The sequence below is a fragment of the Phyllobates terribilis genome, unplaced genomic scaffold (genome assembly GCF_046119375.1).
Source record: "Phyllobates terribilis strain yellow unplaced genomic scaffold, ASM4611937v1 Scaffold_853__1_contigs__length_604787, whole genome shotgun sequence".
Taxonomy (NCBI): Eukaryota; Metazoa; Chordata; class Amphibia; order Anura; family Dendrobatidae; genus Phyllobates; species Phyllobates terribilis.
In genome coordinates, this window is record NW_027363613.1 from 270440 (window position 1) to 294076 (window position 23637).

The window sequence follows — 23637 nt, forward strand, 5'->3', positions numbered from 1 at the left end:
CCACCTGTAGTTATTTAGGTGAAAGCTCCAAAATGCTTGCCTAATATGTCTGTTTATCCAAAAGGAAGTAAAAAGGGAGAGCTAGAAAGATAGCATTGCATCACATTACATGGCAATGCAATGCACAGTTGCTGAAGTTGAACCAAAATGAGCTTGTAATCTGGCTTCTGCAACTTTGAACATGAAAAATCCAATGAGGAGAAGAAAAGCAAAGCCAAAGAGTCCATCCCAAAATCCGACAAACAAGCAAAATGAACAAAAAACATTGAATTCAATTCTTTCTGATTTTAGAAACTGCATTAAAGAAGGGGTGCACCGGTCCTGGAGATACTGCAATACCAGGTCAATGCGTGGAGTGGACAGAGCAAGCTCTTTTTCCATCTCCCTGTTCTAAAAATCCATTTAATATATGGTCCCCAGATAGGGGACGTATCAGATATTAAACTGATAAGAACAGATACTACACTTGATCTTAGCCAAAAGGCCGAGAAGCGATAACCAGAATTGGTTTCAAACTACGGAGCCACCCAAGGATCCTGAAAAGTCCATTTGTGGAGATGAGCTCCTGGACTCCCGTTAAGAAGACATGTTGTCAACCTCTAGATCCCTTACATGCCTGCACTTTTCGGCTTGCTGCTGCTGCAATCCACGCGTTTTAGATCTGCATAACTCCACCTCTTTAAACACAGCACCTTCACCCCCTGCTGTTCCCACCCGCCTCAACACCGTTGGAAGGGAGGAGAACCAATTAAGGCGGGGGGTGGGGTGGAACGAGCAGCTGTCTACCCTTAGCAGGAGGGCTCCTGATTACATACCTCTCCTGCTGCTGCTGCTGCTGGCTGTCCAGCAGCAGACTGAAGGTGGCTGCTGCTGTGCACAGGTATATAAAGGCTCAGAGCCTATTATGACACGCGCAGCCAGCGTTCCATTGCCACATTCCATCTACTGCAGGCAGGATACCTGGCTGGCTGAATGTCGCTGAGAAGCTCACAGAGACCGCCATAAGCAACAGTTTAACAGAATGCCACAGACTAATCAACCAAACTTTTTGGGTTGGGTTCTCTTTTATAGTCTGCAGGCATTAAATGAAAGAAGTCAGTGTTCCAGCAGAAGGAGACAACGTTTCAGAAAAGGCATTGTAGCAAACCAAAAAAGAAATTTTAAGCGCAGCAGAGTAACCAGCGCACATACCTGTTAGCTCAGGTGAGTTTAAAAGGCTGCTGTTGATAACAAGGGCATTTGCTAAATAGATGGTGTGTGTGCAACAATATACTGAAAGGTCAATTATATTGTGCAGCTTATCTCACCACCTGTAGTTATTTAGGTGAAAGCTCCAAAATGCTTGCCTAATATGTCTGTTTATCCAAAAGGAAGTAAAAAGGGAGAGCTAGAAAGATAGCATTGCATCACATTACATGGCAATGCAATGCACAGTTGCTGAAGTTGAACCAAAATGAGCTTGTAATCTGGCTTCTGCAACTTTGAACATGAAAAATCCAATGAGGAGAAGAAAAGCAAAGCCAAAGAGTCCATCCCAAAATCCGACAAACAAGCAAAATGAACAAAAAACATTGAATTCAATTCTTTCTGATTTTAGAAACTGCATTAAAGAAGGGGTGCACCGGTCCTGGAGATACTGCAATACCAGGTCAATGCGTGGAGTGGACAGAGCAAGCTCTTTTTCCATCTCCCTGTTCTAAAAATCCATTTAATATATGGTCCCCAGATAGGGGACGTATCAGATATTAAACTGATAAGAACAGATACTACACTTGATCTTAGCCAAAAGGCCGAGAAGCGATAACCAGAATTGGTTTCAAACTACGGAGCCACCCAAGGATCCTGAAAAGTCCATTTGTGGAGATGAGCTCCTGGACTCCCGTTAAGAAGACATGTTGTCAACCTCTAGATCCCTTACATGCCTGCACTTTTCGGCTTGCTGCTGCTGCAATCCACGCGTTTTAGATCTGCATAACTCCACCTCTTTAAACACAGCACCTTCACCCCCTGCTGTTCCCACCCGCCTCAACACCGTTGGAAGGGAGGAGAACCAATTAAGGCGGGGGGTGGGGTGGAACGAGCAGCTGTCTACCCTTAGCAGGAGGGCTCCTGATTACATACCTCTCCTGCTGCTGCTGCTGCTGGCTGTCCAGCAGCAGACTGAAGGTGGCTGCTGCTGTGCACAGGTATATAAAGGCTCAGAGCCTATTATGACACGCGCAGCCAGCGTTCCATTGCCACATTCCATCTACTGCAGGCAGGATACCTGGCTGGCTGAATGTCGCTGAGAAGCTCACAGAGACCGCCATAAGCAACAGTTTAACAGAATGCCACAGACTAATCAACCAAACTTTTTGGGTTGGGTTCTCTTTTATAGTCTGCAGGCATTAAATGAAAGAAGTCAGTGTTCCAGCAGAAGGAGACAACGTTTCAGAAAAGGCATTGTAGCAAACCAAAAAAGAAATTTTAAGCGCAGCAGAGTAACCAGCGCACATACCTGTTAGCTCAGGTGAGTTTAAAAGGCTGCTGTTGATAACAAGGGCATTTGCTAAATAGATGGTGTGTGTGCAACAATATACTGAAAGGTCAATTATATTGTGCAGCTTATCTCACCACCTGTAGTTATTTAGGTGAAAGCTCCAAAATGCTTGCCTAATATGTCTGTTTATCCAAAAGGAAGTAAAAAGGGAGAGCTAGAAAGATAGCATTGCATCACATTACATGGCAATGCAATGCACAGTTGCTGAAGTTGAACCAAAATGAGCTTGTAATCTGGCTTCTGCAACTTTGAACATGAAAAATCCAATGAGGAGAAGAAAAGCAAAGCCAAAGAGTCCATCCCAAAATCCGACAAACAAGCAAAATGAACAAAAAACATTGAATTCAATTTTTTCTGATTTTAGAAACTGCATTAAAGAAGGGGTGCACCGGTCCTGGAGATACTGCAATACCAGGTCAATGCGTGGAGTGGACAGAGCAAGCTCTTTTTCCATCTCCCTGTTCTAAAAATCCATTTAATATATGGTCCCCAGATAGGGGACGTATCAGATATTAAACTGATAAGAACAGATACTACACTTGATCTTAGCCAAAAGGCCGAGAAGCGATAACCAGAATTGGTTTCAAACTACGGAGCCACCCAAGGATCCTGAAAAGTCCATTTGTGGAGATGAGCTCCTGGACTCCCGTTAAGAAGACATGTTGTCAACCTCTAGATCCCTTACATGCCTGCACTTTTCGGCTTGCTGCTGCTGCAATCCACGCGTTTTAGATCTGCATAACTCCACCTCTTTAAACACAGCACCTTCACCCCCTGCTGTTCCCACCCGCCTCAACACCGTTGGAAGGGAGGAGAACCAATTAAGGCGGGGGGTGGGGTGGAACGAGCAGCTGTCTACCCTTAGCAGGAGGGCTCCTGATTACATACCTCTCCTGCTGCTGCTGCTGGCTGTCCAGCAGCAGACTGAAGGTGGCTGCTGCTGTGCACAGGTATATAAAGGCTCAGAGCCTATTATGACACGCGCAGCCAGCGTTCCATTGCCACATTCCATCTACTGCAGGCAGGATACCTGGCTGGCTGAATGTCGCTGAGAAGCTCACAGAGACCGCCATAAGCAACAGTTTAACAGAATGCCACAGACTAATCAACCAAACTTTTTGGGTTGGGTTCTCTTTTATAGTCTGCAGGCATTAAATGAAAGAAGTCAGTGTTCCAGCAGAAGGAGACAACGTTTCAGAAAAGGCATTGTAGCAAACCAAAAAAGAAATTTTAAGCGCAGCAGAGTAACCAGCGCACATACCTGTTAGCTCAGGTGAGTTTAAAAGGCTGCTGTTGATAACAAGGGCATTTGCTAAATAGATGGTGTGTGTGCAACAATATACTGAAAGGTCAATTATATTGTGCAGCTTATCTCACCACCTGTAGTTATTTAGGTGAAAGCTCCAAAATGTTTGCCTAATATGTCTGTTTATCCAAAAGGAAGTAAAAAGGGAGAGCTAGAAAGATAGCATTGCATCACATTACATGGCAATGCAATGCACAGTTGCTGAAGTTGAACCAAAATGAGCTTGTAATCTGGCTTCTGCAACTTTGAACATGAAAAATCCAATGAGGAGAAGAAAAGCAAAGCCAAAGAGTCCATCCCAAAATCCGACAAACAAGCAAAATGAACAAAAAACATTGAATTCAATTCTTTCTGATTTTAGAAACTGCATTAAAGAAGGGGTGCACCGGTCCTGGAGATACTGCAATACCAGGTCAATGCGTGGAGTGGACAGAGCAAGCTCTTTTTCCATCTCCCTGTTCTAAAAATCCATTTAATATATGGTCCCCAGATAGGGGACGTATCAGATATTAAACTGATAAGAACAGATACTACACTTGATCTTAGCCAAAAGGCCGAGAAGCGATAACCAGAATTGGTTTCAAACTACGGAGCCACCCAAGGATCCTGAAAAGTCCATTTGTGGAGATGAGCTCCTGGACTCCCGTTAAGAAGACATGTTGTCAACCTCTAGATCCCTTACATGCCTGCACTTTTCGGCTTGCTGCTGCTGCAATCCACGCGTTTTAGATCTGCATAACTCCACCTCTTTAAACACAGCACCTTCACCCCCTGCTGTTCCCACCCGCCTCAACACCGTTGGAAGGGAGGAGAACCAATTAAGGCGGGGTGTGGGGTGGAACGAGCAGCTGTCTACCCTTAGCAGGAGGGCTCCTGATTACATACCTCTCCTGCTGCTGCTGCTGCTGGCTGTCCAGCAGCAGACTGAAGGTGGCTGCTGCTGTGCACAGGTATATAAAGGCTCAGAGCCTATTATGACACGCGCAGCCAGCGTTCCATTGCCACATTCCATCTACTGCAGGCAGGATACCTGGCTGGCTGAATGTCGCTGAGAAGCTCACAGAGACCGCCATAAGCAACAGTTTAACAGAATGCCACAGACTAATCAACCAAACTTTTTGGGTTGGGTTCTCTTTTATAGTCTGCAGGCATTAAATGAAAGAAGTCAGTGTTCCAGCAGAAGGAGACAACGTTTCAGAAAAGGCATTGTAGCAAACCAAAAAAGAAATTTTAAGCGCAGCAGAGTAACCAGCGCACATACCTGTTAGCTCAGGTGAGTTTAAAAGGCTGCTGTTGATAACAAGGGCATTTGCTAAATTGATGGTGTGTGTGCAACAATATACTGAAAGGTCAATTATATTGTGCAGCTTATCTCACCACCTGTAGTTATTTAGGTGAAAGCTCCAAAATGCTTGCCTAATATGTCTGTTTATCCAAAAGGAAGTAAAAAGGGAGAGCTAGAAAGATAGCATTGCATCACATTACATGGCAATGCAATGCACAGTTGCTGAAGTTGAACCAAAATGAGCTTGTAATCTGGCTTCTGCAACTTTGAACATGAAAAATCCAATGAGGAGAAGAAAAGCAAAGCCAAAGAGTCCATCCCAAAATCCGACAAACAAGCAAAATGAACAAAAAACATTGAATTCAATTCTTTCTGATTTTAGAAACTGCATTAAAGAAGGGGTGCACCGGTCCTGGAGATACTGCAATACCAGGTCAATGCGTGGAGTGGACAGAGCAAGCTCTTTTTCCATCTCCCTGTTCTAAAAATCCATTTAATATATGGTCCCCAGATAGGGGACGTATCAGATATTAAACTGATAAGAACAGATACTACACTTGATCTTAGCCAAAAGGCCGAGAAGCGATAACCAGAATTGGTTTCAAACTACGGAGCCACCCAAGGATCCTGAAAAGTCCATTTGTGGAGATGAGCTCCTGGACTCCCGTTAAGAAGACATGTTGTCAACCTCTAGATCCCTTACATGCCTGCACTTTTCGGCTTGCTGCTGCTGCAATCCACGCGTTTTAGATCTGCATAACTCCACCTCTTTAAACACAGCACCTTCACCCCCTGCTGTTCCCACCCGCCTCAACACCGTTGGAAGGGAGGAGAACCAATTAAGGCGGGGTGTGGGGTGGAACGAGCAGCTGTCTACCCTTAGCAGGAGGGCTCCTGATTACATACCTCTCCTGCTGCTGCTGCTGCTGGCTGTCCAGCAGCAGACTGAAGGTGGCTGCTGCTGTGCACAGGTATATAAAGGCTCAGAGCCTATTATGACACGCGCAGCCAGCGTTCCATTGCCACATTCCATCTACTGCAGGCAGGATACCTGGCTGGCTGAATGTCGCTGAGAAGCTCACAGAGACCGCCATAAGCAACAGTTTAACAGAATGCCACAGACTAATCAACCAAACTTTTTGGGTTGGGTTCTCTTTTATAGTCTGCAGGCATTAAATGAAAGAAGTCAGTGTTCCAGCAGAAGGAGACAACGTTTCAGAAAAGGCATTGTAGCAAACCAAAAAAGAAATTTTAAGCGCAGCAGAGTAACCAGCGCACATACCTGTTAGCTCAGGTGAGTTTAAAAGGCTGCTGTTGATAACAAGGGCATTTGCTAAATTGATGGTGTGTGTGCAACAATATACTGAAAGGTCAATTATATTGTGCAGCTTATCTCACCACCTGTAGTTATTTAGGTGAAAGCTCCAAAATGCTTGCCTAATATGTCTGTTTATCCAAAAGGAAGTAAAAAGGGAGAGCTAGAAAGATAGCATTGCATCACATTACATGGCAATGCAATGCACAGTTGCTGAAGTTGAACCAAAATGAGCTTGTAATCTGGCTTCTGCAACTTTGAACATGAAAAATCCAATGAGGAGAAGAAAAGCAAAGCCAAAGAGTCCATCCCAAAATCCGACAAACAAGCAAAATGAACAAAAAACATTGAATTCAATTCTTTCTGATTTTAGAAACTGCATTAAAGAAGGGGTGCACCGGTCCTGGAGATACTGCAATACCAGGTCAATGCGTGGAGTGGACAGAGCAAGCTCTTTTTCCATCTCCCTGTTCTAAAAATCCATTTAATATATGGTCCCCAGATAGGGGACGTATCAGATATTAAACTGATAAGAACAGATACTACACTTGATCTTAGCCAAAAGGCCGAGAAGCGATAACCAGAATTGGTTTCAAACTACGGAGCCACCCAAGGATCCTGAAAAGTCCATTTGTGGAGATGAGCTCCTGGACTCCCGTTAAGAAGACATGTTGTCAACCTCTAGATCCCTTACATGCCTGCACTTTTCGGCTTGCTGCTGCTGCAATCCACGCGTTTTAGATCTGCATAACTCCACCTCTTTAAACACAGCACCTTCACCCCCTGCTGTTCCCACCCGCCTCAACACCGTTGGAAGGGAGGAGAACCAATTAAGGCGGGGGGTGGGGTGGAACGAGCAGCTGTCTACCCTTAGCAGGAGGGCTCCTGATTACATACCTCTCCTGCTGCTGCTGCTGCTGCTGGCTGTCCAGCAGCAGACTGAAGGTGGCTGCTGCTGTGCACAGGTATATAAAGGCTCAGAGCCTATTATGACACGCGCAGCCAGCGTTCCATTGCCACATTCCATCTACTGCAGGCAGGATACCTGGCTGGCTGAATGTCGCTGAGAAGCTCACAGAGACCGCCATAAGCAACAGTTTAACAGAATGCCACAGACTAATCAACCAAACTTTTTGGGTTGGGTTCTCTTTTATAGTCTGCAGGCATTAAATGAAAGAAGTCAGTGTTCCAGCAGAAGGAGACAACGTTTCAGAAAAGGCATTGTAGCAAACCAAAAAAGAAATTTTAAGCGCAGCAGAGTAACCAGCGCACATACCTGTTAGCTCAGGTGAGTTTAAAAGGCTGCTGTTGATAACAAGGGCATTTGCTAAATAGATGGTGTGTGTGCAACAATATACTGAAAGGTCAATTATATTGTGCAGCTTATCTCACCACCTGTAGTTATTTAGGTGAAAGCTCCAAAATGCTTGCCTAATATGTCTGTTTATCCAAAAGGAAGTAAAAAGGGAGAGCTAGAAAGATAGCATTGCATCACATTACATGGCAATGCAATGCACAGTTGCTGAAGTTGAACCAAAATGAGCTTGTAATCTGGCTTCTGCAACTTTGAACATGAAAAATCCAATGAGGAGAAGAAAAGCAAAGCCAAAGAGTCCATCCCAAAATCCGACAAACAAGCAAAATGAACAAAAAACATTGAATTCAATTCTTTCTGATTTTAGAAACTGCATTAAAGAAGGGGTGCACCGGTCCTGGAGATACTGCAATACCAGGTCAATGCGTGGAGTGGACAGAGCAAGCTCTTTTTCCATCTCTCTGTTCTAAAAATCCATTTAATATATGGTCCCCAGATAGGGGACGTATCAGATATTAAACTGATAAGAACAGATACTACACTTGATCTTAGCCAAAAGGCCGAGAAGCGATAACCAGAATTGGTTTCAAACTACGGAGCCACCCAAGGATCCTGAAAAGTCCATTTGTGGAGATGAGCTCCTGGACTCCCGTTAAGAAGACATGTTGTCAACCTCTAGATCCCTTACATGCCTGCACTTTTCGGCTTGCTGCTGCTGCAATCCACGCGTTTTAGATCTGCATAACTCCACCTCTTTAAACACAGCACCTTCACCCCCTGCTGTTCCCACCCGCCTCAACACCGTTGGAAGGGAGGAGAACCAATTAAGGCGGGGGGTGGGGTGGAACGAGCAGCTGTCTACCCTTAGCAGGAGGGCTCCTGATTACATACCTCTCCTGCTGCTGCTGCTGCTGGCTGTCCAGCAGCAGACTGAAGGTGGCTGCTGCTGTGCACAGGTATATAAAGGCTCAGAGCCTATTATGACACGCGCAGCCAGCGTTCCATTGCCACATTCCATCTACTGCAGGCAGGATACCTGGCTGGCTGAATGTCGCTGAGAAGCTCACAGAGACCGCCATAAGCAACAGTTTAACAGAATGCCACAGACTAATCAACCAAACTTTTTGGGTTGGGTTCTCTTTTATAGTCTGCAGGCATTAAATGAAAGAAGTCAGTGTTCCAGCAGAAGGAGACAACGTTTCAGAAAAGGCATTGTAGCAAACCAAAAAAGAAATTTTAAGCGCAGCAGAGTAACCAGCGCACATACCTGTTAGCTCAGGTGAGTTTAAAAGGCTGCTGTTGATAACAAGGGCATTTGCTAAATAGATGGTGTGTGTGCAACAATATACTGAAAGGTCAATTATATTGTGCAGCTTATCTCACCACCTGTAGTTATTTAGGTGAAAGCTCCAAAATGCTTGCCTAATATGTCTGTTTATCCAAAAGGAAGTAAAAAGGGAGAGCTAGAAAGATAGCATTGCATCACATTACATGGCAATGCAATGCACAGTTGCTGAAGTTGAACCAAAATGAGCTTGTAATCTGGCTTCTGCAACTTTGAACATGAAAAATCCAATGAGGAGAAGAAAAGCAAAGCCAAAGAGTCCATCCCAAAATCCGACAAACAAGCAAAATGAACAAAAAACATTGAATTCAATTCTTTCTGATTTTAGAAACTGCATTAAAGAAGGGGTGCACCGGTCCTGGAGATACTGCAATACCAGGTCAATGCGTGGAGTGGACAGAGCAAGCTCTTTTTCCATCTCCCTGTTCTAAAAATCCATTTAATATATGGTCCCCAGATAGGGGACGTATCAGATATTAAACTGATAAGAACAGATACTACACTTGATCTTAGCCAAAAGGCCGAGAAGCGATAACCAGAATTGGTTTCAAACTACGGAGCCACCCAAGGATCCTGAAAAGTCCATTTGTGGAGATGAGCTCCTGGACTCCCGTTAAGAAGACATGTTGTCAACCTCTAGATCCCTTACATGCCTGCACTTTTCGGCTTGCTGCTGCTGCAATCCACGCGTTTTAGATCTGCATAACTCCACCTCTTTAAACACAGCACCTTCACCCCCTGCTGTTCCCACCCGCCTCAACACCGTTGGAAGGGAGGAGAACCAATTAAGGCGGGGGGTGGGGTGGAACGAGCAGCTGTCTACCCTTAGCAGGAGGGCTCCTGATTACATACCTCTCCTGCTGCTGCTGCTGCTGGCTGTCCAGCAGCAGACTGAAGGTGGCTGCTGCTGTGCACAGGTATATAAAGGCTCAGAGCCTATTATGACACGCGCAGCCAGCGTTCCATTGCCACATTCCATCTACTGCAGGCAGGATACCTGGCTGGCTGAATGTCGCTGAGAAGCTCACAGAGACCGCCATAAGCAACAGTTTAACAGAATGCCACAGACTAATCAACCAAACTTTTTGGGTTGGGTTCTCTTTTATAGTCTGCAGGCATTAAATGAAAGAAGTCAGTGTTCCAGCAGAAGGAGACAACGTTTCAGAAAAGGCATTGTAGCAAACCAAAAAAGAAATTTTAAGCGCAGCAGAGTAACCAGCGCACATACCTGTTAGCTCAGGTGAGTTTAAAAGGCTGCTGTTGATAACAAGGGCATTTGCTAAATAGATGGTGTGTGTGCAACAATATACTGAAAGGTCAATTATATTGTGCAGCTTATCTCACCACCTGTAGTTATTTAGGTGAAAGCTCCAAAATGCTTGCCTAATATGTCTGTTTATCCAAAAGGAAGTAAAAAGGGAGAGCTAGAAAGATAGCATTGCATCACATTACATGGCAATGCAATGCACAGTTGCTGAAGTTGAACCAAAATGAGCTTGTAATCTGGCTTCTGCAACTTTGAACATGAAAAATCCAATGAGGAGAAGAAAAGCAAAGCCAAAGAGTCCATCCCAAAATCCGACAAACAAGCAAAATGAACAAAAAACATTGAATTCAATTCTTTCTGATTTTAGAAACTGCATTAAAGAAGGGGTGCACCGGTCCTGGAGATACTGCAATACCAGGTCAATGCGTGGAGTGGACAGAGCAAGCTCTTTTTCCATCTCCCTGTTCTAAAAATCCATTTAATATATGGTCCCCAGATAGGGGACGTATCAGATATTAAACTGATAAGAACAGATACTACACTTGATCTTAGCCAAAAGGCCGAGAAGCGATAACCAGAATTGGTTTCAAACTACGGAGCCACCCAAGGATCCTGAAAAGTCCATTTGTGGAGATGAGCTCCTGGACTCCCGTTAAGAAGACATGTTGTCAACCTCTAGATCCCTTACATGCCTGCACTTTTCGGCTTGCTGCTGCTGCAATCCACGCGTTTTAGATCTGCATAACTCCACCTCTTTAAACACAGCACCTTCACCCCCTGCTGTTCCCACCCGCCTCAACACCGTTGGAAGGGAGGAGAACCAATTAAGGCGGGGGGTGGGGTGGAACGAGCAGCTGTCTACCCTTAGCAGGAGGGCTCCTGATTACATACCTCTCCTGCTGCTGCTGCTGCTGGCTGTCCAGCAGCAGACTGAAGGTGGCTGCTGCTGTGCACAGGTATATAAAGGCTCAGAGCCTATTATGACACGCGCAGCCAGCGTTCCATTGCCACATTCCATCTACTGCAGGCAGGATACCTGGCTGGCTGAATGTCGCTGAGAAGCTCACAGAGACCGCCATAAGCAACAGTTTAACAGAATGCCACAGACTAATCAACCAAACTTTTTGGGTTGGGTTCTCTTTTATAGTCTGCAGGCATTAAATGAAAGAAGTCAGTGTTCCAGCAGAAGGAGACAACGTTTCAGAAAAGGCATTGTAGCAAACCAAAAAAGAAATTTTAAGCGCAGCAGAGTAACCAGCGCACATACCTGTTAGCTCAGGTGAGTTTAAAAGGCTGCTGTTGATAACAAGGGCATTTGCTAAATAGATGGTGTGTGTGCAACAATATACTGAAAGGTCAATTATATTGTGCAGCTTATCTCACCACCTGTAGTTATTTAGGTGAAAGCTCCAAAATGCTTGCCTAATATGTCTGTTTATCCAAAAGGAAGTAAAAAGGGAGAGCTAGAAAGATAGCATTGCATCACATTACATGGCAATGCAATGCACAGTTGTTGAAGTTGAACCAAAATGAGCTTGTAATCTGGCTTCTGCAACTTTGAACATGAAAAATCCAATGAGGAGAAGAAAAGCAAAGCCAAAGAGTCCATCCCAAAATCCGACAAACAAGCAAAATGAACAAAAAACATTGAATTCAATTCTTTCTGATTTTAGAAACTGCATTAAAGAAGGGGTGCACCGCTCCTGGAGATACTGCAATACCAGGTCAATGCGTGGAGTGGACAGAGCAAGCTCTTTTTCCATCTCCCTGTTCTAAAAATCCATTTAATATATGGTCCCCAGATAGGGGACGTATCAGATATTAAACTGATAAGAACAGATACTACACTTGATCTTAGCCAAAAGGCCGAGAAGCGATAACCAGAATTGGTTTCAAACTACGGAGCCACCCAAGGATCCTGAAAAGTCCATTTGTGGAGATGAGCTCCTGGACTCCCGTTAAGAAGACATGTTGTCAACCTCTAGATCCCTTACATGCCTGCACTTTTCGGCTTGCTGCTGCTGCAATCCACGCGTTTTAGATCTGCATAACTCCACCTCTTTAAACACAGCACCTTCACCCCCTGCTGTTCCCACCCGCCTCAACACCGTTGGAAGGGAGGAGAACCAATTAAGGCGGGGGGTGGGGTGGAACGAGCAGCTGTCTACCCTTAGCAGGAGGGCTCCTGATTACATACCTCTCCTGCTGCTGCTGCTGCTGGCTGTCCAGCAGCAGACTGAAGGTGGCTGCTGCTGTGCACAGGTATATAAAGGCTCAGAGCCTATTATGACACGCGCAGCCAGCGTTCCATTGCCACATTCCATCTACTGCAGGCAGGATACCTGGCTGGCTGAATGTCGCCGAGAAGCTCACAGAGACCGCCATAAGCAACAGTTTAACAGAATGCCACAGACTAATCAACCAAACTTTTTGGGTTGGGTTCTCTTTTATAGTCTGCAGGCATTAAATGAAAGAAGTCAGTGTTCCAGCAGAAGGAGACAACGTTTCAGAAAAGGCATTGTAGCAAACCAAAAAAGAAATTTTAAGCGCAGCAGAGTAACCAGCGCACATACCTGTTAGCTCAGGTGAGTTTAAAAGGCTGCTGTTGATAACAAGGGCATTTGCTAAATAGATGGTGTGTGTGCAACAATATACTGAAAGGTCAATTATATTGTGCAGCTTATCTCACCACCTGTAGTTATTTAGGTGAAAGCTCCAAAATGCTTGCCTAATATGTCTGTTTATCCAAAAGGAAGTAAAAAGGGAGAGCTAGAAAGATAGCATTGCATCACATTACATGGCAATGCAATGCACAGTTGCTGAAGTTGAACCAAAATGAGCTTGTAATCTGGCTTCTGCAACTTTGAACATGAAAAATCCAATGAGGAGAAGAAAAGCAAAGCCAAAGAGTCCATCCCAAAATCCGACAAACAAGCAAAATGAACAAAAAACATTGAATTCAATTCTTTCTGATTTTAGAAACTGCATTAAAGAAGGGGTGCACCGGTCCTGGAGATACTGCAATACCAGGTCAATGCGTGGAGTGGACAGAGCAAGCTCTTTTTCCATCTCCCTGTTCTAAAAATCCATTTAATATATGGTCCCCAGATAGGGGACGTATCAGATATTAAACTGATAAGAACAGATTTTTTTTTTTTTTTTTTTTTAAAAACCTATTCAGGTTAAAATTAAAGTCCACTCCACAGTCCTCTTCTCCCCAAAGGGAGAAAAGACGTGGACTCCAACTTAAATCATCATCAGGTTTTGGTACTTTTAATGTCAGAAAAAAAAAATACAAAAATACAACAATACTTACAAAGAAAGAAATGTTTCAGAACCTGAATGGATACCAAAAAAATAAAAATTAAATTATAACTGTATTAACAACAGTAATAACATCAAGTAAAATACTTGTAACCATTATCAAAAGCATGAACCCCAACCCAACTCAGAACCTTAAGGGACAAATCTTCAACCCTTGATGCTGAAAAAACTTGTTTCGATACACCATCTGGTATTCTATATTTCACACAAAAAACATTTTTATCTCTTATTAGTTCTTTCCTAACATTCTCTATAAGATAGTCCAAACGTTTCTCATCATACAACTTACGGTACAACCGGTTAAAATATTCTGCATTCTTTATAAACATAGGTTGTTGAAAAACAACTATATTTTCTTCCATTGCCACCTCCACTTCCTGTTCCTTTCTCTTTTCTTGCTTTTTAACCTTACCACGGCCAGTTCCCTGACTTACACCTCCTATTTCACTCTCTACCCTATCCCCCCAATCTACTCTTGTTTTCTCCATCTCCCTCTGCACTCCTACAGGTTTGCTTTCTTTTCCCTTTACCACCAACACCTTTTCTACACTTTCCTCCTTTCTCTCTACCAAAACCTTTTTAACCACTACCTCCTTCTCTTTATTTCTTTTCCTCTTTGGGCAATTCTTAAAAACATGCGTATCTTCCTGACACAAGTTGCACTTCCTCCGATCTTTACAATCCTTTGACTCATGATCACCTTTTTTGCAAAAACCACATACACCACCCGAACAATTTTCCTTTCCATGCCTGTATTGACGACAAACTCGACAAAAAGTGGGTATACCACTGAAAAAAATATCACCATTTATATTACCCAACTTAAACCTAGCTGGGGGAAGCAACACAGTCCCCTGCTCATCTTCTTTGAAACGGACCAAAAATTTCCACTTCGAAGTCCAAAAACCAAATTCATTATAAATCTTCCCTTTTGGTGTTACTGACAAACAAAAAAACTCCAAAAATGTAAGAACATCCTCTTCGTCCACCAATGGAGAGTACATTTTAACAATGATCCATTTATCTCTAACGGGGAAGTGTGGCATTACACTTATCCCCTCCATTCTTTTATCCTGGCTTGCAGTCATTTTCCTTAGATATCCTTCAAAAAAAACTTTGTCAACAAAAACTATATCATAAACACCCCTCCTGGGGTAGTCCATTATCGCCAACACTTCTTCTGTCTTCAAACCAAAAAGATCCACAAGAACTTAACTCATCACATACCTAAAATCCTTTTGATCTCGAAAGTTCTCCTGAACAACCAAACGAATAGAATTCTGCACCTTAGCGAATTCAGGCACATGATCTTCCTCTCCTTCATGTGATGCTGCAGACATCTTCTTCACAAACAGGTTCTCCTCTTCTCAATAGAAACCTTCAACACCGAAGTGCCAGGTAGATGATCGCCTCCCGTTGCCCGGGGACTAATCCGACTCCCTAATAGCAGCAGGGAGGTGAAGCCCTGCTGAAAAACAGAGCGATCCCCCCAGGCCAAGGAGCCGGGTACCCCGAGCACCTCTCAGCCAAGACCAAGGCAGCAGCCACTAGATCACTGCACTTGATCTTAGCCAAAAGGCCGAGAAGCGATAACCAGAATTGGTTTCAAACTACGGAGCCACCCAAGGATCCTGAAAAGTCCATTTGTGGAGATGAGCTCCTGGACTCCCGTTAAGAAGACATGTTGTCAACCTCTAGATCCCTTACATGCCTGCACTTTTCGGCTTGCTGCTGCTGCAATCCACGCGTTTTAGATCTGCATAACTCCACCTCTTTAAACACAGCACCTTCACCCCCTGCTGTTCCCACCCGCCTCAACACCGTTGGAAGGGAGGAGAACCAATTAAGGCGGGGGGTGGGGTGGAACGAGCAGCTGTCTACCCTTAGCAGGAGGGCTCCTGATTACATACCTCTCCTGCTGCTGCTGCTGCTGGCTGTCCAGCAGCAGACTGAAGGTGGCTGCTGCTGTGCACAGGTATATAAAGGCTCAGAGCCTATTATGACACGCGCAGCCAGCGTTCCATTGCCACATTCCATCTACTGCAGGCAGGATACCTGGCTGGCTGAATGTCGCTGAGAAGCTCACAGAGACCGCCATAAGCAACAGTTTAACAGAATGCCACAGACTAATCAACCAAACTTTTTGGGTTGGGTTCTCTTTTATAGTCTGCAGGCATTAAATGAAAGAAGTCAGTGTTCCAGCAGAAGGAGACAACGTTTCAGAAAAGGCATTGTAGCAAACCAAAAAAGAAATTTTAAGCGCAGCAGAGTAACCAGCGCACATACCTGTTTAAAAGGTGAGTTTAAAAGGCTGCTGTTGATAACAAGGGCATTTGCTAAATAGATGGTGTGTGTGCAACAATATACTGAAAGGTCAATTATATTGTGCAGCTTATCTCACCACCTGTAGTTATTTAGGTGAAAGCTCCAAAATGCTTGCCTAATATGTCTGTTTATCCAAAAGGAAGTAAAAAGGGAGAGCTAGAAAGATAGCATTGCATCACATTACATGGCAATGCAATGCACAGTTGCTGAAGTTGAACCAAAATGAGCTTGTAATCTGGCTTCTGCAACTTTGAACATGAAAAATCCAATGAGGAGAAGAAAAGCAAAGCCAAAGAGTCCATCCCAAAATCCGACAAACAAGCAAAATGAACAAAAAACATTGAATTCAATTCTTTCTGATTTTAGAAACTGCATTAAAGAAGGGGTGCACCGGTCCTGGAGATACTGCAATACCAGGTCAATGCGTGGAGTGGACAGAGCAAGCTCTTTTTCCATCTCCCTGTTCTAAAAATCCATTTAATATATGGTCCCCAGATAGGGGACGTATCAGATATTAAACTGATAAGAACAGATTTTTTTATTTTATCGAAAGCCCGAATTCGTGTACAAAACCCGAGTGCGCTTAAAAAAGTGACAAGTGCCACAAAAAAAGTGCACTAGGATGCTGGTCTTCTTGAAACCCTCTCCAAAAGGAGAAGGGTCCCCCAAACCATTCCCCGTCCCTCCGAGCCAAAAGGCCACAGCGAGGAACAGGGACAAAAAGCCACCTCCAGCCGAAGCCAGAGGCGACCCAATCTTACCCCCAGCACCTGCCCGAGTTCTCACCCGAGCAAGGCACTGGGAGCCAAAGACTGTGCTCCCCTCCCGGAAGAGGGGAGCCAACAAAGCTCTCCTCCCAAAAGAGGAGAGCCAGGGGGGGTTCAGGGGGGAGCGGAACCTGATGGCCACACACTCCCCCCCTAGACCTGCCAAGAGAGGAACCCGTAAGGGAACCGCATCCCGACAAAGTCCTAGTAGGACGTGACACACGTGAATAAGTGGACACACAGTGACAAAGAAATTAAATAAATAGTGAAGGTTTCACAGTATAATACTGCCCGGACCTTCGACCGGGAATTGAAAAATTCCCCATCCTAAGGCCAGAAGGCCCGGAATAAGGGTGTGTGCGAAGAAAGAAAATTTGAAGTGCTTGTGCAAATGTGCCATAAACTCAAGTGGGGTTCCCAATCCCAGTGAGTTAAGGCACCCCTGGGTCACCACTCCTGGGGCACTTCACACTTCGGGCTTTCGATCTTCCCCGGCCCAATGGCGTCGATCCTGGGGGGCCATGCTTTCCACCAGATGGCTATATTAGCCACCTGGCATACTAACAAGCGCCTAAACCCCAGTGTGCATAATGTATCAATCTACTAGGGCGGCCAACATCCAAAACCGCCTTTTCGAAATATACTACACCTGATCTTAGCCAAAAGGCCGAGAAGCGATAACCAGAATTGGTTTCAAACTACGGAGCCACCCAAGGATCCTGAAAAGTCCATTTGTGGAGATGAGCTCCTGGACTCCCGTTAAGAAGACATGTTGTCAACCTCTAGATCCCTTACATGCCTGCACTTTTCAGCTTGCTGCTGCTGCAATCCACGCGTTTTAGATCTGCATAACTCCACCTCTTTAAACACAGCACCTTCACCCCCTGCTGTTCCCACCCGCCTCAACACCGTTGGAAGGGAGGAGAACCAATTAAGGCGGGGGGTGGGGTGGAACGAGCAGCTGTCTACCCTTAGCAGGAGGGCTCCTGATTACATACCTCTCCTGCTGCTGCTGCTGCTGGCTGTCCAGCAGCAGACTGAAGGTGGCTGCTGCTGTGCACAGGTATATAAAGGCTCAGAGCCTATTATGACACGCGCAGCCAGCGTTCCATTGCCACATTCCATCTACTGCAGGCAGGATACCTGGCTGGCTGAATGTCGCTGAGAAGCTCACAGAGACCGCCATAAGCAACAGTTTAACAGAATGCCACAGACTAATCAACCAAACTTTTTGGGTTGGGTTCTCTTTTATAGTCTGCAGGCATTAAATGAAAGAAGTCAGTGTTCCAGCAGAAGGAGACAACGTTTCAGAAAAGGCATTGTAGCAAACCAAAAAAGAAATTTTAAGCGCAGCAGAGTAACCAGCGCACATACCTGTTAGCTCAGGTGAGTTTAAAAGGCTGCTGTTGATAACAAGGGCATTTGCTAAATAGATGGTGTGTGTGCAACAATATACTGAAAGGTCAATTATATTGTGCAGCTTATCTCACCACCTGTAGTTATTTAGGTGAAAGCTCCAAAATGCTTGCCTAATATGTCTGTTTATCCAAAAGGAAGTAAAAAGGGAGAGCTAGAAAGATAGCATTGCATCACATTACATGGCAATGCAATGCACAGTTGCTGAAGTTGAACCAAAATGAGCTTGTAATCTGGCTTCTGCAACTTTGAACATGAAAAATCCAATGAGGAGAAGAAAAGCAAAGCCAAAGAGTCCATCCCAAAATCCGACAAACAAGCAAAATGAACAAAAAACATTGAATTCAATTCTTTCTGATTTTAGAAACTGCATTAAAGAAGGGGTGCACCGGTCCTGGAGATACTGCAATACCAGGTCAATGCGTGGAGTGGACAGAGCAAGCTCTTTTTCCATCTCCCTGTTCTAAAAATCCATTTAATATATGGTCCCCAGATAGGGGACGTATCAGATATTAAACTGATAAGAACAGATACTACACTTGATCTTAGCCAAAAGGCCGAGAAGCGATAACCAGAATTGGTTTCAAACTACGGAGCCACCCAAGGATCCTGAAAAGTCCATTTGTGGAGATGAGCTCCTGGACTCCCGTTAAGAAGACATGTTGTCAACCTCTAGATCCCTTACATGCCTGCACTTTTCGGCTTGCTGCTGCTGCAATCCACGCGTTTTAGATCTGCATAACTCCACCTCTTTAAACACAGCACCTTCACCCCCTGCTGTTCCCACCCGCCTCAACACCGTTGGAAGGGAGGAGAACCAATTAAGGCGGGGGGTGGGGTGGAACGAGCAGCTGTCTACCCTTAGCAGGAGGGCTCCTGATTACATACCTCTCCTGCTGCTGCTGCTGCTGCTGGCTGTCCAGCAGCAGACTGAAGGTGGCTGCTGCTGTGCACAGGTATATAAAGGCTCAGAGCCTATTATGACACGCGCAGCCAGCGTTCCATTGCCACATTCCATCTACTGCAGGCAGGATACCTGGCTGGCTGAATGTCGCTGAGAAGCTCACAGAGACCGCCATAAGCAACAGTTTAACAGAATGCCACAGACTAATCAACCAAACTTTTTGGGTTGGGTTCTCTTTTATAGTCTGCAGGCATTAAATGAAAGAAGTCAGTGTTCCAGCAGAAGGAGACAACGTTTCAGAAAAGGCATTGTAGCAAACCAAAAAAGAAATTTTAAGCGCAGCAGAGTAACCAGCGCACATACCTGTTAGCTCAGGTGAGTTTAAAAGGCTGCTGTTGATAACAAGGGCATTTGCTAAATAGATGGTGTGTGTGCAACAATATACTGAAAGGTCAATTATATTGTGCAGCTTATCTCACCACCTGTAGTTATTTAGGTGAAAGCTCCAAAATGCTTGCCTAATATGTCTGTTTATCCAAAAGGAAGTAAAAAGGGAGAGCTAGAAAGATAGCATTGCATCACATTACATGGCAATGCAATGCACAGTTGCTGAAGTTGAACCAAAATGAGCTTGTAATCTGGCTTCTGCAACTTTGAACATGAAAAATCCAATGAGGAGAAGAAAAGCAAAGCCAAAGAGTCCATCCCAAAATCCGACAAACAAGCAAAATGAACAAAAAACATTGAATTCAATTCTTTCTGATTTTAGAAACTGCATTAAAGAAGGGGTGCACCGGTCCTGGAGATACTGCAATACCAGGTCAATGCGTGGAGTGGACAGAGCAAGCTCTTTTTCCATCTCCCTGTTCTAAAAATCCATTTAATATATGGTCCCCAGATAGGGGACGTATCAGATATTAAACTGATAAGAACAGATACTACACTTGATCTTAGCCAAAAGGCCGAGAAGCGATAACCAGAATTGGTTTCAAACTACGGAGCCACCCAAGGATCCTGAAAAGTCCATTTGTGGAGATGAGCTCCTGGACTCCCGTTAAGAAGACATGTTGTCAACCTCTAGATCCCTTACATGCCTGCACTTTTCGGCTTGCTGCTGCTGCAATCCACGCGTTTTAGATCTGCATAACTCCACCTCTTTAAACACAGCACCTTCACCCCCTGCTGTTCCCACCCGCCTCAACACCGTTGGAAGGGAGGAGAACCAATTAAGGCGGGGGGTGGGGTGGAACGAGCAGCTGTCTACCCTTAGCAGGAGGGCTCCTGATTACATACCTCTCCTGCTGCTGCTGCTGCTGCTGGCTGTCCAGCAGCAGACTGAAGGTGGCTGCTGCTGTGCACAGGTATATAAAGGCTCAGAGCCTATTATGACACACGCAGCCAGCGTTCCATTGCCACATTCCATCTACTGCAGGCAGGATACCTGGCTGGCTGAATGTCGCTGAGAAGCTCACAGAGACCGCCATAAGCAACAGTTTAACAGAATGCCACAGACTAATCAACCAAACTTTTTGGGTTGGGTTCTCTTTTATAGTCTGCAGGCATTAAATGAAAGAAGTCAGTGTTCCAGCAGAAGGAGACAACGTTTCAGAAAAGGCATTGTAGCAAACCAAAAAAGAAATTTTAAGCGCAGCAGAGTAACCAGCGCACATACCTGTTAGCTCAGGTGAGTTTAAAAGGCTGCTGTTGATAACAAGGGCATTTGCTAAATAGATGGTGTGTGTGCAACAATATACTGAAAGGTCAATTATATTGTGCAGCTTATCTCACCACCTGTAGTTATTTAGGTGAAAGCTCCAAAATGCTTGCCTAATATGTCTGTTTATCCAAAAGGAAGTAAAAAGGGAGAGCTAGAAAGATAGCATTGCATCACATTACATGGCAATGCAATGCACAGTTGCTGAAGTTGAACCAAAATGAGCTTGTAATCTGGCTTCTGCAACTTTGAACATGAAAAATCCAATGAGGAGAAGAAAAGCAAAGCCAAAGAGTCCATCCCAAAATCCAACAAACAAGCAAAATGAACAAAAAACATTGAATTCAATTCTTTCTGATTTTAGAAACTGCATTAAAGAAGGGGTGCACCGGTCCTGGAGATACTGCAATACCAGGTCAATGCGTGGAGTGGACAGAGCAAGCTCTTTTTCCATCTCCCTGTTCTAAAAATCCATTTAATATATGGTCCCCAGATAGGGGACGTATCAGATATTAAACTGATAAGAACAGATACTACACTTGATCTTAGCCAAAAGGCCGAGAAGCGATAACCAGAATTGGTTTCAAACTACGGAGCCACCCAAGGATCCTGAAAAGTCCATTTGTGGAGATGAGCTCCTGGACTCCCGTTAAGAAGACATGTTGTCAACCTCTAGATCCCTTACATGCCTGCACTTTTCGGCTTGCTGCTGCTGCAATCCACGCGTTTTAGATCTGCATAACTCCACCTCTTTAAACACAGCACCTTCACCCCCTGCTGTTCCCACCCGCCTCAACACCGTTGGAAGGGAGGAGAACCAATTAAGGCGGGGGGTGGGGTGGAACGAGCAGCTGTCTACCCTTAGCAGGAGGGCTCCTGATTACATACCTCTCCTGCTGCTGCTGCTGCTGGCTGTCCAGCAGCAGACTGAAGGTGGCTGCTGCTGTGCACAGGTATATAAAGGCTCAGAGCCTATTATGACACGCGCAGCCAGCGTTCCATTGCCACATTCCATCTACTGCAGGCAGGATACCTGGCTGGCTGAATGTCGCTGAGAAGCTCACAGAGACCGCCATAAGCAACAGTTTAACAGAATGCCACAGACTAATCAACCAAACTTTTTGGGTTGGGTTCTCTTTTATAGTCTGCAGGCATTAAATGAAAGAAGTCAGTGTTCCAGCAGAAGGAGACAACGTTTCAGAAAAGGCATTGTAGCAAACCAAAAAAGAAATTTTAAGCGCAGCAGAGTAACCAGCGCACATACCTGTTAGCTCAGGTGAGTTTAAAAGGCTGCTGTTGATAACAAGGGCATTTGCTAAATAGATGGTGTGTGTGCAACAATATACTGAAAGGTCAATTATATTGTGCAGCTTATCTCACCACCTGTAGTTATTTAGGTGAAAGCTCCAAAATGCTTGCCTAATATGTCTGTTTATCCAAAAGGAAGTAAAAAGGGAGAGCTAGAAAGATAGCATTGCATCACATTACATGGCAATGCAATGCACAGTTGCTGAAGTTGAACCAAAATGAGCTTGTAATCTGGCTTCTGCAACTTTGAACATGAAAAATCCAATGAGGAGAAGAAAAGCAAAGCCAAAGAGTCCATCCCAAAATCCGACAAACAAGCAAAATGAACAAAAAACATTGAATTCAATTCTTTCTGATTTTAGAAACTGCATTAAAGAAGGGGTGCACCGGTCCTGGAGATACTGCAATACCAGGTCAATGCGTGGAGTGGACAGAGCAAGCTCTTTTTCCATCTCCCTGTTCTAAAAATCCATTTAATATATGGTCCCCAGATAGGGGACGTATCAGATATTAAACTGATAAGAACAGATACTACACTTGATCTTAGCCAAAAGGCCGAGAAGCGATAACCAGAATTGGTTTCAAACTACGGAGCCACCCAAGGATCCTGAAAAGTCCATTTGTGGAGATGAGCTCCTGGACTCCCGTTAAGAAGACATGTTGTCAACCTCTAGATCCCTTACATGCCTGCACTTTTCGGCTTGCTGCTGCTGCAATCCACGCGTTTTAGATCTGCATAACTCCACCTCTTTAAACACAGCACCTTCACCCCCTGCTGTTCCCACCCGCCTCAACACCGTTGGAAGGGAGGAGAACCAATTAAGGCGGGGGGTGGGGTGGAACGAGCAGCTGTCTACCCTTAGCAGGAGGGCTCCTGATTACATACCTCTCCTGCTGCTGCTGGCTGTCCAGCAGCAGACTGAAGGTGGCTGCTGCTGTGCACAGGTATATAAAGGCTCAGAGCCTATTATGACACGCGCAGCCAGCGTTCCATTGCCACATTCCATCTACTGCAGGCAGGATACCTGGCTGGCTGAATGTCGCTGAGAAGCTCACAGAGACCGCCATAAGCAACAGTTTAACAGAATGCCACAGACTAATCAACCAAACTTTTTGGGTTGGGTTCTCTTTTATAGTCTGCAGGCATTAAATGAAAGAAGTCAGTGTTCCAGCAGAAGGAGACAACGTTTCAGAAAAGGCATTGTAGCAAACCAAAAAAGAAATTTTAAGCGCAGCAGAGTAACCAGCGCACATACCTGTTAGCTCAGGTGAGTTTAAAAGGCTGCTGTTGATAACAAGGGCATTTGCTAAATAGATGGTGTGTGTGCAACAATATACTGAAAGGTCAATTATATTGTGCAGCTTATCTCACCACCTGTAGTTATTTAGGTGAAAGCTCCAAAATGCTTGCCTAATATGTCTGTTTATCCAAAAGGAAGTAAAAAGGGAGAGCTAGAAAGATAGCATTGCATCACATTACATGGCAATGCAATGCACAGTTGCTGAA

At 44.7% G+C, this 23637-nt stretch overlaps 16 non-coding genes across 16 annotated transcripts; all 16 read right to left on the reverse strand.

The window, feature by feature from the left end:
- Positions 1 to 305: 305 nt before the first annotated feature.
- On the reverse strand, positions 306 to 496 carry LOC141240574 (U2 spliceosomal RNA). The gene has a single exon (XR_012305787.1). It is a non-coding gene; the product is annotated as a U2 spliceosomal RNA (small nuclear RNA).
- A 1115-nt stretch (positions 497 to 1611) lies between these two features.
- LOC141240338 (U2 spliceosomal RNA) lies at positions 1612 to 1802 on the reverse strand. Its single transcript, XR_012305588.1, has one exon. It is a non-coding gene; the product is annotated as a U2 spliceosomal RNA (small nuclear RNA).
- A 1115-nt stretch (positions 1803 to 2917) lies between these two features.
- On the reverse strand, positions 2918 to 3108 carry LOC141240339 (U2 spliceosomal RNA). The gene has a single exon (XR_012305589.1). It is a non-coding gene; the product is annotated as a U2 spliceosomal RNA (small nuclear RNA).
- Positions 3109 to 4220: 1112 nt separating this feature from the next.
- Positions 4221 to 4411, reverse strand: LOC141240340 (U2 spliceosomal RNA). The gene has a single exon (XR_012305590.1). It is a non-coding gene; the product is annotated as a U2 spliceosomal RNA (small nuclear RNA).
- Positions 4412 to 5526: 1115 nt separating this feature from the next.
- On the reverse strand, positions 5527 to 5717 carry LOC141240341 (U2 spliceosomal RNA). Its single transcript, XR_012305591.1, has one exon. It is a non-coding gene; the product is annotated as a U2 spliceosomal RNA (small nuclear RNA).
- A 1115-nt stretch (positions 5718 to 6832) lies between these two features.
- Positions 6833 to 7023, reverse strand: LOC141240342 (U2 spliceosomal RNA). The gene has a single exon (XR_012305592.1). It is a non-coding gene; the product is annotated as a U2 spliceosomal RNA (small nuclear RNA).
- Positions 7024 to 8141: 1118 nt separating this feature from the next.
- Positions 8142 to 8332, reverse strand: LOC141240462 (U2 spliceosomal RNA). The gene has a single exon (XR_012305709.1). It is a non-coding gene; the product is annotated as a U2 spliceosomal RNA (small nuclear RNA).
- A 1115-nt stretch (positions 8333 to 9447) lies between these two features.
- LOC141240344 (U2 spliceosomal RNA) lies at positions 9448 to 9638 on the reverse strand. Its single transcript, XR_012305594.1, has one exon. It is a non-coding gene; the product is annotated as a U2 spliceosomal RNA (small nuclear RNA).
- Positions 9639 to 10753: 1115 nt separating this feature from the next.
- LOC141240345 (U2 spliceosomal RNA) lies at positions 10754 to 10944 on the reverse strand. Its single transcript, XR_012305595.1, has one exon. It is a non-coding gene; the product is annotated as a U2 spliceosomal RNA (small nuclear RNA).
- Positions 10945 to 12059: 1115 nt separating this feature from the next.
- Positions 12060 to 12250, reverse strand: LOC141240557 (U2 spliceosomal RNA). The gene has a single exon (XR_012305771.1). It is a non-coding gene; the product is annotated as a U2 spliceosomal RNA (small nuclear RNA).
- A 1115-nt stretch (positions 12251 to 13365) lies between these two features.
- LOC141240479 (U2 spliceosomal RNA) lies at positions 13366 to 13549 on the reverse strand. The gene has a single exon (XR_012305725.1). It is a non-coding gene; the product is annotated as a U2 spliceosomal RNA (small nuclear RNA).
- Positions 13550 to 16401: 2852 nt separating this feature from the next.
- Positions 16402 to 16585, reverse strand: LOC141240481 (U2 spliceosomal RNA). The gene has a single exon (XR_012305727.1). It is a non-coding gene; the product is annotated as a U2 spliceosomal RNA (small nuclear RNA).
- A 1997-nt stretch (positions 16586 to 18582) lies between these two features.
- Positions 18583 to 18773, reverse strand: LOC141240346 (U2 spliceosomal RNA). The gene has a single exon (XR_012305596.1). It is a non-coding gene; the product is annotated as a U2 spliceosomal RNA (small nuclear RNA).
- A 1118-nt stretch (positions 18774 to 19891) lies between these two features.
- On the reverse strand, positions 19892 to 20082 carry LOC141240347 (U2 spliceosomal RNA). Its single transcript, XR_012305597.1, has one exon. It is a non-coding gene; the product is annotated as a U2 spliceosomal RNA (small nuclear RNA).
- A 1118-nt stretch (positions 20083 to 21200) lies between these two features.
- On the reverse strand, positions 21201 to 21391 carry LOC141240348 (U2 spliceosomal RNA). The gene has a single exon (XR_012305598.1). It is a non-coding gene; the product is annotated as a U2 spliceosomal RNA (small nuclear RNA).
- Positions 21392 to 22506: 1115 nt separating this feature from the next.
- LOC141240349 (U2 spliceosomal RNA) lies at positions 22507 to 22697 on the reverse strand. Its single transcript, XR_012305599.1, has one exon. It is a non-coding gene; the product is annotated as a U2 spliceosomal RNA (small nuclear RNA).
- Positions 22698 to 23637: the final 940 nt, after the last annotated feature.